This window comes from Mytilus californianus, unplaced genomic scaffold, assembly GCF_021869535.1.
Source record: "Mytilus californianus isolate M0D057914Y unplaced genomic scaffold, xbMytCali1.0.p SCAF_8, whole genome shotgun sequence".
Classification (NCBI taxonomy): Eukaryota; Metazoa; Mollusca; class Bivalvia; order Mytilida; family Mytilidae; genus Mytilus; species Mytilus californianus.
Genome location: NW_026262734.1, coordinates 88,746,472 through 88,758,667, shown reverse-complemented (window position 1 = coordinate 88,758,667; position 12,196 = coordinate 88,746,472). Strand labels below are relative to the sequence as shown.

The window sequence follows — 12,196 nt, the reverse complement described above, 5'->3', positions numbered from 1 at the left end:
GAAATCGAAATTGATAGATATGTCAATTCTTATAAAATAATGAGAGCACGTGTCACTGATTACACAACTACTGAGCCGTGAATTATTCAATCAACAAAATTGATTGGATTATCTTTATTTTTGTTTATGAATTGTGTTGTTAGAACAGTGTTACGTTTAAAATTAATAACACGATGTTTTAAGTTTTAAGGGATTGTTTAATGTAGTTAAATTTAAATTATGCATAGTAAATTTTACGTTTATGGAGAAAAAATTTAAAAAAAAACATTTCTATGGATACCTATGGATCTTCAGAACGGTGGCACTGTTGTACCATTATATTCTGCTCTACTTCATCATTGTTGTATTTAATTGTATTTAAATTATCATATTTGGGTATTATTCGATGTACTTTTTCAGTTTATTTTTCATGATATGCCGGTTAAATTATTTTTTTTGTGGTCTGCAGTTCATGCATAAAGAAAATAAAAAAAAAAAGTTGTGTTTTATAGTTGCCGTTTTTCTGTAGCAAGTTCGATTTTTTCTTCGGGATTTTTTTTTCTCTCTCTCCAAATCAACTTAATAAACAAAAACAATGTTTGCTGAATATCAAATTTTATTGAATTTGTATATCTTTATTCTCAATAAACCATATACATATGTATAGAGAAGACAATTATGTACAATATTTACAATGACAATATTTAGATGAATTTATTTATATGATTTGCTAAGTCTAATATCTTGGCTGCGTACATGCTGTCCTTGGTCTTTTTCTTTGGTTTGGCTTACGAGCAAGTTTCTGGGGTTTTGGCACTTCAAAATATGTGCACGAAGACTAAGTCGTGGTTTGAACGGATTTCGTGTCAACCAACAGTCTCCGAAATAGTCTTTCTCGCTGTTCTTTTGTTTTCGAAAACCAGCATTGAAATGATACATCATGTTTTCTGTACGGACCGAAATGTTCATAATTTTTTTTTTGTAAAATACCAAAATATGATAAATGGCGAGAGTTCAATATACGATAGCACTTATTTAGGACAGTAAACTGACAAAAATAAACATGGGAAGAACTGAGAAACAAAATTAAATATTTTTTTCTTTTGTTTTACAATGAAAAAATCAATTTTTGAATTTAGTTTAGAATCATTCTACAATCTTCCTTACAAAATGTTTAGAAATAATACCCAAATATGACAATTTTCAGAAAACGGAGACAAATTCATTTTTTTCAGAATTTATTTACACATTGAAATTCGTTCTAGGCTTGTATTACTGGATGGACAAGAACGATTTAAATGAGAAATAAAATCTTACTAAATGCTGATTTGTTAAACATTCGTATTACTCAGAAATAAAATTTAGACATTTTCTTTTCACTGTTTTACAACAAATCATTCTTCAGAATTTATTTTAACATTAAAACTGCTCAAGGAATCTTAATACTGGACAAGAACGAGCTCAATGTTAAACCAAATCTTACTACATGAAATTGTTTAGAAATAATCGCCACATTTTGCAATAATTTATATCTGTATTTTTTAACGTTTTCAAATGAAATGAATTGAATTAAAATTTCCCAACAATGTGTAGATTTCTTATATTTCTCAAATGGCTTCAATTATTACAAACAAAACGAAAAGTTTATTTAACATTTTTTTTCTAAAACAATATATCTTCATTGTTCTTTATTTTTCAAAAGACATCTTGGTTTTGTTTGTTTGCCAAGCTTACTTGGATGAGGTTAGTACCATTACTTATCACTTCTAATTATTAAAGATCAAACGACTTAATCAACATGATAATTGATATTCAATATAATCACCGGTCATGCCTGACATATTTCATAAATACGGCGCGTGCCAATGAAAAGTTCAATAACTTCCTAAATATTAAATTGATTTTATCAAAACAAAAATTATAAGATGGAAAATTAAATTGTCTATCGAATGCATACCTTCACTACTCACTAAAACAACTATTTCATGTCCTGAGTGCACTTTGTATGTCCTGAGTGCACTCAGGAGGTCCTGAGCGGTGTTTAGACGTACCGCAGTCATGCTTCAGTGATTCACTATATAATCAACCAAATTTTTCCCACCAAAGGGGGGGGGGCAGGCCCCCCCCCTCCCCCCCCTGGATCTGCCTATGTATTAAGACCCCCTTTATCCTGGCTAGAATCGCCCCTGATATTACATGTAAATCAAGTCCCGGGTTAATTACTGTTAGCATAATAGCATAACGGTAATCACAAAGAGTGTGGTAATTTTAAAAAGGACGAGGATTTATAAATAAACAATTCTTGAAGAGGGGGAGAGTGCACTTCACGGTGATCGAAAAAAAAGTGCCTTGCATGTTATTTTCATCATCTTGTCTGAAACAGTCTGAATAATGAGCTTCAAGGCGAAGCGCGAAAATAAGTCATGTGAAATACTAACGTTGTACGGACAAACCCTTAAATCCCTCAATGTTATGTCAAATGAATTATAGCGAGGAAAAGTAAATTTAATTTAATATCAAAACTAAATATTTGTTATATTTCGCTCCTGATTTCTCAAGAAATCATAGAATCAATCAATGTATAAATTTCAATTATGCATGTCGGTGTGAGATCCATTTCATGAGACCAAGGATTTCTATAAAATCCTTGATGGGACCCTTTATATATATATATGTCTCTGATACAGTTTTCTATTTTCCCCGGAAAAAATTTAAAAAATATATAATCTTTTGGGAAATAATCCGATTTTGTTGAATTATTTCCTTTCATAATTATGATAAATCCTTTTAGTTCTTCAATTTTAAATTAAAATAAATATTTCATTTTGATCTAACGACCAGCTTTTTAAATTGTAGTGGCATGGTCAGTCAACTGATTAGTTGCATGGCTGATTACCAGTTTACTGGTGACCCAGTAATTTTCCATATGACAGTGGCGTGTACCCTTGGGGTGTGTATAACTTATTTTGAATACCTTAATTTTCTGGGGAACATCCTGTCCACGTGTTATACTTAGTATATATTGCAACAGATGACATTAAACAAATTTTCTTTGTAGCATCGGTGTCCATTTCATGTTCAACCACTCAAAATTTTCACAAAAAAGATAATATAATAAAATCATTAAAAAAAAAGATTAAAAAAACACTAGCAAATAAACTTCGCAATGAGTAAACGGGGATTTGTGTTTTAAAGGGCTAATTTCCAGTGAATATATTTTATACTAGATAACTAGACCTGAGATAACCTTTTTTTTGTAATATATATTTTATTATTTTCATATCATTCTCAAATCTCGATCATCTTAAATAAAGATGTATAAAAAATAATTTTGTTATAACTCATAAATATATGGTTAATCATAATTGTTACAAATTATAAAATGGTAAGTCAATGCCCGATGTGCCGCCGTCTGTTGCAAAACAACGATTTAATCTTTTAAATGAAAGACGTGCACTGCCTTCATCGGAATAGAGGAAAGTCTACCTAGTGTACATTAAATAGTATCCGTTTGTTATGATGAAAAAAAAAGAGATCATCATAAACTTTTTAGCAGACCTTCTCGTGTAAAAAAAACAAACTTTTAACTGAATTAAACAAAAAATTATCAAACAAAACTCATTAGAAAACTCATAGTAACATTTTGTTTAGACCTGAGATAACTTATAGTAAGATTATTTATATAGAACAATAAAAAAAAAATGTCCAATCTGATACACGTACCTATAATCTGGGACTATTATACTAACTATTTTTTTAGTATAATAGTCCCAGCTATAATGTACAAAATTTTGAACAGCTTCAAATATATGGCCTTAACATTGGTAATGTATCATATTTGTATCAGTTATTGCTGAACGTGTAACCAAATTAAAATGAAGAAATAGGCTCGAAATCGCATTTTTTAAAGATATTTTTTTCAATCCCAAAATAGATAATTTTAATGTGCGTATTGTTATGCGTTTACTTTTCTACATTGGCTAGAGGTATAGGGGGAGGGTTGAGATCTCATAAACATGTTTAACCCCGCCGCATTTTTGCGTCTGTCCCAAGTCAGGAGCCTCTAGCCTTTGTTAGTCTTGTATTATTTTTTTTAGTTTCTTGTGTACAATTTGGAGTTTAGTATGGCGTTCATTATCACTGAACTAGTATATATATTTGTTTAGGGGCCAGCTGAAGGACGCCTCCGGGTGCGGGAATTTCTCGCTGCATTGAAGACCTGTTGGTGGCCATCTGCTGTTGTCTGTTCTGTGGTCGGGTTGTTGTCTCTTTGACACATTCCCCATTTCCATTCTCAATTTTATTTTAAGAGATATGCAGATTAATTAAAGTCCCGATGAGAAGATTCACTTTCTTTTCTACCGAAGTAAATATATTAACAAAGATTTAGGATATCAATAAATTATTAAATTCATCAATTTATTAAATTTGAACATGTGAACCAAACAACGAAAAAAAATAAACGGGAAATTGGCTATACCTTTTTGAAGCCATGTATGTACCAGCCATTTTAACTTATTGTTTTCTTAACCTTTAAAGAATACATTTTAAAATGAACTACTTTATTTATAGTAGTTCAAGAAAAATATATATATATATTAAAAAGTTTTAAATTTTGTCCATGCTGTGCATAAAATAGGGAAAAATAATAAGGCTGAAAATGCACCAAATATTTATATTCAATATGAATATTCACATTTTGTCTATTACAACAATTTTTGAACAACTTGTTGTTGTAATAGACAAAATGTGAGTATTCATATTGAATATAAATATTTGGTGCATTTTCAGTCTTATTTTTTTTTACTACATATATTATATGGCCTTCCAAATACCGTTTCGATCCCTAACATCACTGAAGAGACATTAAATGTCGAAATCCGGATATGGTGTACAAATTTTTGCACCTCATGTTTGCGGTATACCATCTTTTCCGTAAGTTTATTGTTTTCTGTTTGGTATTTAATTAATATGTAAGATCCATTTTTTACATCTGGTGATCAATTTATTTGGTAATAGCCAATGGCAGTCAGCAGGGTTTAAGAACATCAGTTGTTCGACCTGTTAGTCAAATGCGTTTTGTCAAAATATACTTTTTCACTTTTTGGTCTTTTGGAAAATGTTGTTTATGCTGTATTTAGACCCCTCTACCAAGAAATTTGTTTTACATGCACACGTATAAAAATTGCGGTTTTTATCCAACGCAATCATAGGTTTGAACGTTGTTTTCAATTTAGACGTGTATATATATATATATACATATATATTAGATAACTTTTTCCTTTATATTCAATGGAACAAGAAGCGAATTCGTTAGCGAACTAGAGTAACTATAAAAATAGCGTCGTTACAGGTCTTCTTCTGACCGGCAATAAATCCTTAGCAGTAATGATAGTGGAACGTCCATTGGGTTGTGCTCAGACACGAATGGGGACGCTGAATCCTTGCAGCAACTCTTCAAGTGGACTATAAGTAGCCTGGTATTAGGCCAATTTTCTGTCCATCCTTTTTCGTTGGCAGTCGAAATTTTCCGACCGTATCACGGGCGGTCTCAATTACAAGACCTACATGTACCTATCATATATTATTCGGTACGTCAGACACACCCGACATTAATCAACCAAAAACTCAATATTTTACAGTAGGGAATGAATATCTCCAGATGAAGATTACATTATGACGTATGTTTTTTTTTAAAGACCAACAAATCGATTTTTATCACCAAATTTGTCTTTGCTGAGATTAACACTAAAAAAGTATAACAAAACGTAACGATTGAAAACTCACAGTTCAGTTTTTAAGATATTTTTTTCTTTGGAAACTAACAGACTAATTTTCAAAAAGTTTTTTTCTTGAACCATTATTTATGAAAACGAATTGTAAACAAAAGTTATTCTCAAATATTAATAATGATCAATGATTGTAAAGAAAAAAATCCATCATAGTAGTTTGTTAATTTACTGGCTCCATGGTGTTAAACATGTCACCTTTCTTTTACAAATAACTGATTAAAAATATGAAGCCTTTACTGTAAAATAAATCATTCTAATAAAAATAAATTCATCCAGATTTTTCTCTCATAACCTTTCAACAGTTATTGTAAACTAATTTATTCGAACTATACTAGTCCTATGACTTGCTGTCCGTTTACCAATATTTATGCTTTATAAAATGTTTTCATATTCATTGATCATTAACTTCATGTTTTGCGAATACTTATAAGGGGGTAATTATTATAGTCAGTAATAGCTAACAATTTATCTAAAGAAAACGAGATGCTATATTCAAATTCTGAGATATGAATCTAGTTCTTTAAAAAAAAATTCTCCACAACAAAAATTCTACACTTTCATTTATCTGGGTCTTTTTGTCTCCGCTTCGAAGCCGCCATCCCGTACCAGACATATTTATTCGTTTGGCAATATACAATCATGTAAGCAATATACAACAGGCAGTAGATCTGAATTTGTAAATTGTTATTTTGGATTTTACCTGATTAGGACGTGTCTCGTTGAATTTTCTAATAAACTTACACACACATAATCTGACTTTTAATCGTAATGTTATAAGATCTATAAGAACATAGAGCTACTGTATAGGCCTAGTTGCATGCAAGTCTTTACAAATTATATATTTTGGTATGCTATAGTTGTTTTTATAGACTATTTGTCATTTGGCCTTTTTTTGTTGTTGTTTTTTTAGTTTTTGACATGGCGTTGACTCGGGTTTGATATATTATGCATCTTTTGTGCTGTATTTTAACAATTATTTACAAGCATGCTGCATGTTTACACATACATCACTATACCGCATCTAAATATAGCTTTATTGTAAAAAAAATAAGGAGATGTAGTATGATTGGTGATGAGACAACTATCAACCAGAATTTAAAATACCTTATATAAGCAATTGTGACTTACTTTCTTTACTCAGAGTGATCGTAAATTAATCAGATAAGCTGGAGGAGGGGTGGGGGCTTCATATAGACCCATATTAAATGAAAAGAAATTAGCATTAGCTTTTTGTGATAAATATAATTATAATAAACTCACAGTAACAGAAATAGCTCTTGAAAGCTCTGTCAGATCCCGGCACTTTTAACTGTTTTTTGACACGTGCTAAAAAATGCAGCACCTGGTTACAAGGGCTTATTTGACAAATTATCATCTTTCGTAATCTAAGTTATAAAATCTAAATTTTAAGTGATCTAAAATGTTCATGACTAACGAGTATTTTCACTTGTACGATTTTTCTGTGAAATGAGTCTAAGAGTATATACATGTATATCAGGATACTGACTGCATAGTAAAATATTTATGTACCATTAGTTGCGACTCATTTTGGTCTTTTAAGTAAGTTTCCTTCCCCTGCATTACTTGATCGCTTTTGTAAAAAATAAACAGCACAACTCGCACAACAACAACAGCACTCGACGTCAGTATTGTACCATAAAAATGAAAAAAATATTCAAAAAGAAGGCTCATAAAATTCAAATATTGGTAAGCACACACACTAACTTGTCACTACAGACATGATCTTTTTGTTAATGCGCCAAACTCGTTTCGTCCACAGGACGATGTCGATGGTGGGGAAAACCTAGTCCAAATAATTATGACGTCTTGCAAGGCTATTTAGGCGTCACAGAAAAAAAAATAGTCTTGCCAGACGTCATAATTATTTGGACTAGGGAAAAACCAACAAATCATTAGTTCCCCAAATGAGTATCCTAGTTTAAAGTTTTTTTTTAATATATACATGATTTAGCTATTTCATATTGGAATGGCACATATTCATGAAAAATCAACAAATGATCTGAAAGTCGGAAAGATGAATATAGTCCTCTGACTTCACAAACTTGGAAACAGTTGTGATGTTGCTTCGCTGAGCTATAGATAACCGTACGACCATCAACAATGACCAAAATTCATACCATATAGACAGGTGCTTGAGGACAGGAGTCGAGATTCACGTTGATAGTAAACATGCATATTAAGAGTAAAAATATGGTATATTAGTATGTATATGGTACAAATAAGTGATATATATTGAAAAATCTAAGATTTATGATAATAAGGGGGAGGGACTATGGGCGGGTCTCAAAACAGGATCCTGTCTTCAAGCACCTATGCATATAGAAAGCTGTAAATATAATAAAAGGCCTCGAAATGACAAATGTAAAACAAATCAACAAGAAGCCTTACATTTATAATTGAATTTAAAATAGAATTGAAAATAGAAATGGGGAATGTGTCAGAGAGACAACAACCTGCCCAAAGAGCAGATGAGTCGGTCACCAATGTGACTTCAATGCAGCGAGAAAATCCCACAGCCTGAGGCGTGCTTCAGCTGGCTCCTTAACAAAAATGTATACTAGTTCAGTGATAATGGACGTCATAACTAGACTCCAAAATATATAAAAGAAACTAAAATTAAATATCATACAAAACTGACAAATGCCACATATAGGCTCCTGACTTGGGACAGGTGCAAAAATATGGTGGGGTTAAAAGCCTATATACTGTAAATTTCAGAAATTGTTGCATGCATTTATTAATATTGCCAATTAACATAATCATGATAATTTCCCTTTCAATTTAAAAAAAAAAATTCTGATTTAAGTTTTATTGTATATTGAGACTTTGGATAGTCTCAAGAATGCTTTCACCAATTTTTATGAAACTTTGGTGAATTGATTTTAAATATTGACATAAACTCCCTTTACATTTTTATGACCCATAGTCATGTGATAGTGGGTCAACCCTTGACCGTCTGTCCGTCTGTCCCAAAGTCATTGGTTTTTGTTCTCTAATTTAGTTTGCCTCAACCAAATGTTATAAAACTTTTACAAAAGCTTATTACCACAATACTCAGATCAAGTGTGAATTTTGGTGGTGTCAGTGTTGCCATTCTAGTGTTATGCCCCTTTACAAATCGAAAAATTGCTGAATTTTTGGTTTCCGGCTCTCTATCTTTAACTTTAGTTTGCCTCAAACAAATGTAATGAAACTTGCACACAATGCTTATTACCACAAAAAACAGTTTGAATTTTGATGGTGTCACTTTTACTGACTCAGTCTGTTCTAGAGTTATGTCCTTTACAGATGGAAAAAATGATGAATTTTACGTTTCCGTCCTCTAAATTAAGTTTGCCTCAACCAAATTTTATTAAACTTTAACGCAATACTTTTTACCACAAAATCAGATCAAGTTATAATTTTAGTAGTATAAATTTTACCGTTCTTCAGTTATCTTCCTTTATAACTTTATATGATATGCAAGCCGGAGTATCATCCCCTATTTATTTTTATATAAGATGCAGAGTTATGGAATTTTAGTTGTTGGAAAATTGTTTAAAATTGTCCATTTTCACACTTTGGAAGGTTTTAGAATTGTATTTGTTCAAAAATCACGGCCTTAAACTTACAAAATGTATATACACTTGCAATATCCCTTAAAATGGAGCCAAATTATTTTCATGTTTTGTTTCAATGAATACCACTCTGTGTGCATGTCCTTTTTTAGCTCATCTGGCTCGAAAGGCCAAGTGAGCTTTTCTCATCACTTGGCGTCCGTCGTCGTCCGTTGCCGTTGTTAACTTTTTACATTTTGAACTTCTAGAGAACCACTGAATTCCTTATGAGGTGCTGACCAAGAGTTGTTACTTTGTTGCCGATCTATCATCCAAAATGGCCGGCAGCGGGGGACTTAGTTTAAGATAGGACCCTATAGGTAATACATACAAATGTCTTCTTTAAGAGAACCGCTGAATGGAATGAAACCAAACATAGCATGAATGTTCCTTATGAGGTGTTGACCAAGTGTTGTTACTCTGTAGCTGATGCATCATCAAAGACGGCCGACAGCGGAGTAGGACAATATTAAACCAAATATGGCCTCAATCATTATTAAAGTATCTGTTATGATTTTTATCTTTTTTATATGATTTCAAAAACCCAAATAGAGTCAGGTGAGCAACACAGTCTCTTTAGAGCCTGTAGTTTTGTTTTTTGTAGGTGGGGGGGGGGTCTTAGTTGCACAGTGCTCAGAGTTTTTCTATAATGTAGTTGATCATTAAAATTCATTTAAAGCATAAACCCAAGCTAAAAGGGCAACAAGCTTATCAAGCACTCATGGTACAGCTTTTTATTAAACACGTATTGATATATAATACATTAAACAGCAAAATAATTATTGATGCAAGATGTCATTAAATAATAATTTTTACTCTTTTTATGTGTAGGACAAGAACTATAGAAGATGCAGAGAAATTATAAACAGCAGAAATGATAGGCAATTTAAAATTTGCGGAAGTCAACAAAACCTAAATGGTAAGTAAACTCATCATAGATACCAGGATTAAATTTTGTATTTACGCCAGACGCGCGTTTCGTCTACAAAACACTCATCAGTGATGCTCGATAAGACTCATAAGGCCACTTTTATAAAGTTATTGCCCTTGAAAGATGATTATCATGATTATTATAAAAATAAAAAGATGTGGCATATTAAATATGAAAACTATTGATCATTGCTCTAAAAAAGCAATTATAGGCCAGTGACGGCCTTCAATAATGAGAAAGTCCATACCCTATTGTCAAAGTAGTCAGCTATAAAAGGCCCTCAGACGAAAAATTGAAATAATCCCAACTGTAGAACTAATTGCCTAGTTTATAACAAAACAAATTAAAAAAAAATAAATATGACAGATATGAAACAACTACAACCACTAAATTTGAGTGTCAGAATAAACTACAGGCTCCGAACTTGGAACAGGCACAATCAGAATATGGCAAGGTTATATAAAAATAAGAAGATGTGGCATGATTGCCAATAAGACAACTCTTCACCAGACAACAAATGACATACCGGTAGATTTCCTGCAAAAAAATAAACAGTCCGAACAAAGCAGGAAATGTATACCTTTCTCTTAATCGAAAAGACACAAAGATCTGTTAGTACTCACAGCTACTGACAGCTAGTTAAAAATCAATAAAAACTAATACATGTAATAAAAAAATCAGGTTTGTGAGCACTCAACCCTACCTTAACCTTGGACAGTGGTTTAACAGCTCAACATATAAAGAACAAACTGTAAAAATAACCGTTGCAATTGCCTCAACTCGAAAGATTGATAAAATGCACAAAATCAACTACCGGGGTAATATAAAAACCCATAGACAAAAAGCACGGAATTAAGAGAACTCACAAGTCATGCAAGAAAGAAATGAAATATTCTTAAAATGTTCATAAACATGACAAAATAAGCTTTTTTATTGCTGTTTCTCTCTCCATTTATAACATTTTATTTGTTTATTTTGTGTATTTATAGGTGATCAGACATCTTGGTTTTCATGATCAATAGGTCAATACTGAAGAGGAAACTGAAAGTTGATATCTATCTACATGGTGCGCTAATTGGATTAATGTGAAATGGAATGTGTGCTTTCCTGCAAAAAAGAAATAGGAAATTTCATCATAATCACATGATAATGGCTATAAACAAAATGGAGTTCTATCATAGATGCAGAAAAACACAATTGTATAAATGCAACAACATATTATATATATTCGTCGAAAGAAGGGAGAAATGAAGAAAAAAATAGTATTTTGTTGTTGAAAGGAACACCAGCTTTATCCACTCATTTACATCGCTCCCTCATATCAAATATACTGAAGAAGATCTTCGAAGAACAAATTGCAAAAATGTTTTCTCTAAGAATTGAAGGAAATTGTTTAGTGAATGGAATAATTTATGTTATGAACTTTTACGTAGTGAATTGAATAACTGTACACAGCAGCTGAATCAGAGGAAAATTAAAATTTACAAGAAAAGTGTTTATTTTATTATTTAATTTGCAAATATGAACGCATTCTTAAGAACTCCACAAATGGTATGACATTCAAATTGGTTGCTTATTAATGTATACAATTGAAACAATAACAAAGAAAACAGAATACTTTGCTTCAAAAAATATTTTAAAAATCAAAGTTAAAGTCATATAAAGTATGTACAATACCTTGACCTAAACAGTCAGACTCACTATATTGTTTTTGTATGTCATGATAATTTTGAGTCATAAATTTATTAAAGTTTAAATATCATTTGTATCATTTATTAAGTCTTGTAAACATTATGTTCATACTGTTTGTATAGTGAAGAAATTTACAATGAGTAAAAATGGGGGAAAGCATTTCCTACAGGGAAAGTTGATGTACA

The 12,196-nt window shown here is 31.5% G+C and overlaps 1 long non-coding RNA gene across 1 annotated transcript; it reads left to right on the top strand.

Moving 5' to 3' along the window:
• Positions 1-7,023: 7,023 nt before the first annotated feature.
• LOC127711723 (uncharacterized) lies at positions 7,024-11,537 on the top strand. The gene is made up of 3 exons (XR_007986865.1): positions 7,024-7,478; positions 10,220-10,307; positions 11,309-11,537. It is a non-coding gene; the product is annotated as an uncharacterized LOC127711723 (long non-coding RNA).
• The last annotated feature ends 659 nt before the right edge of the window (positions 11,538-12,196 follow it).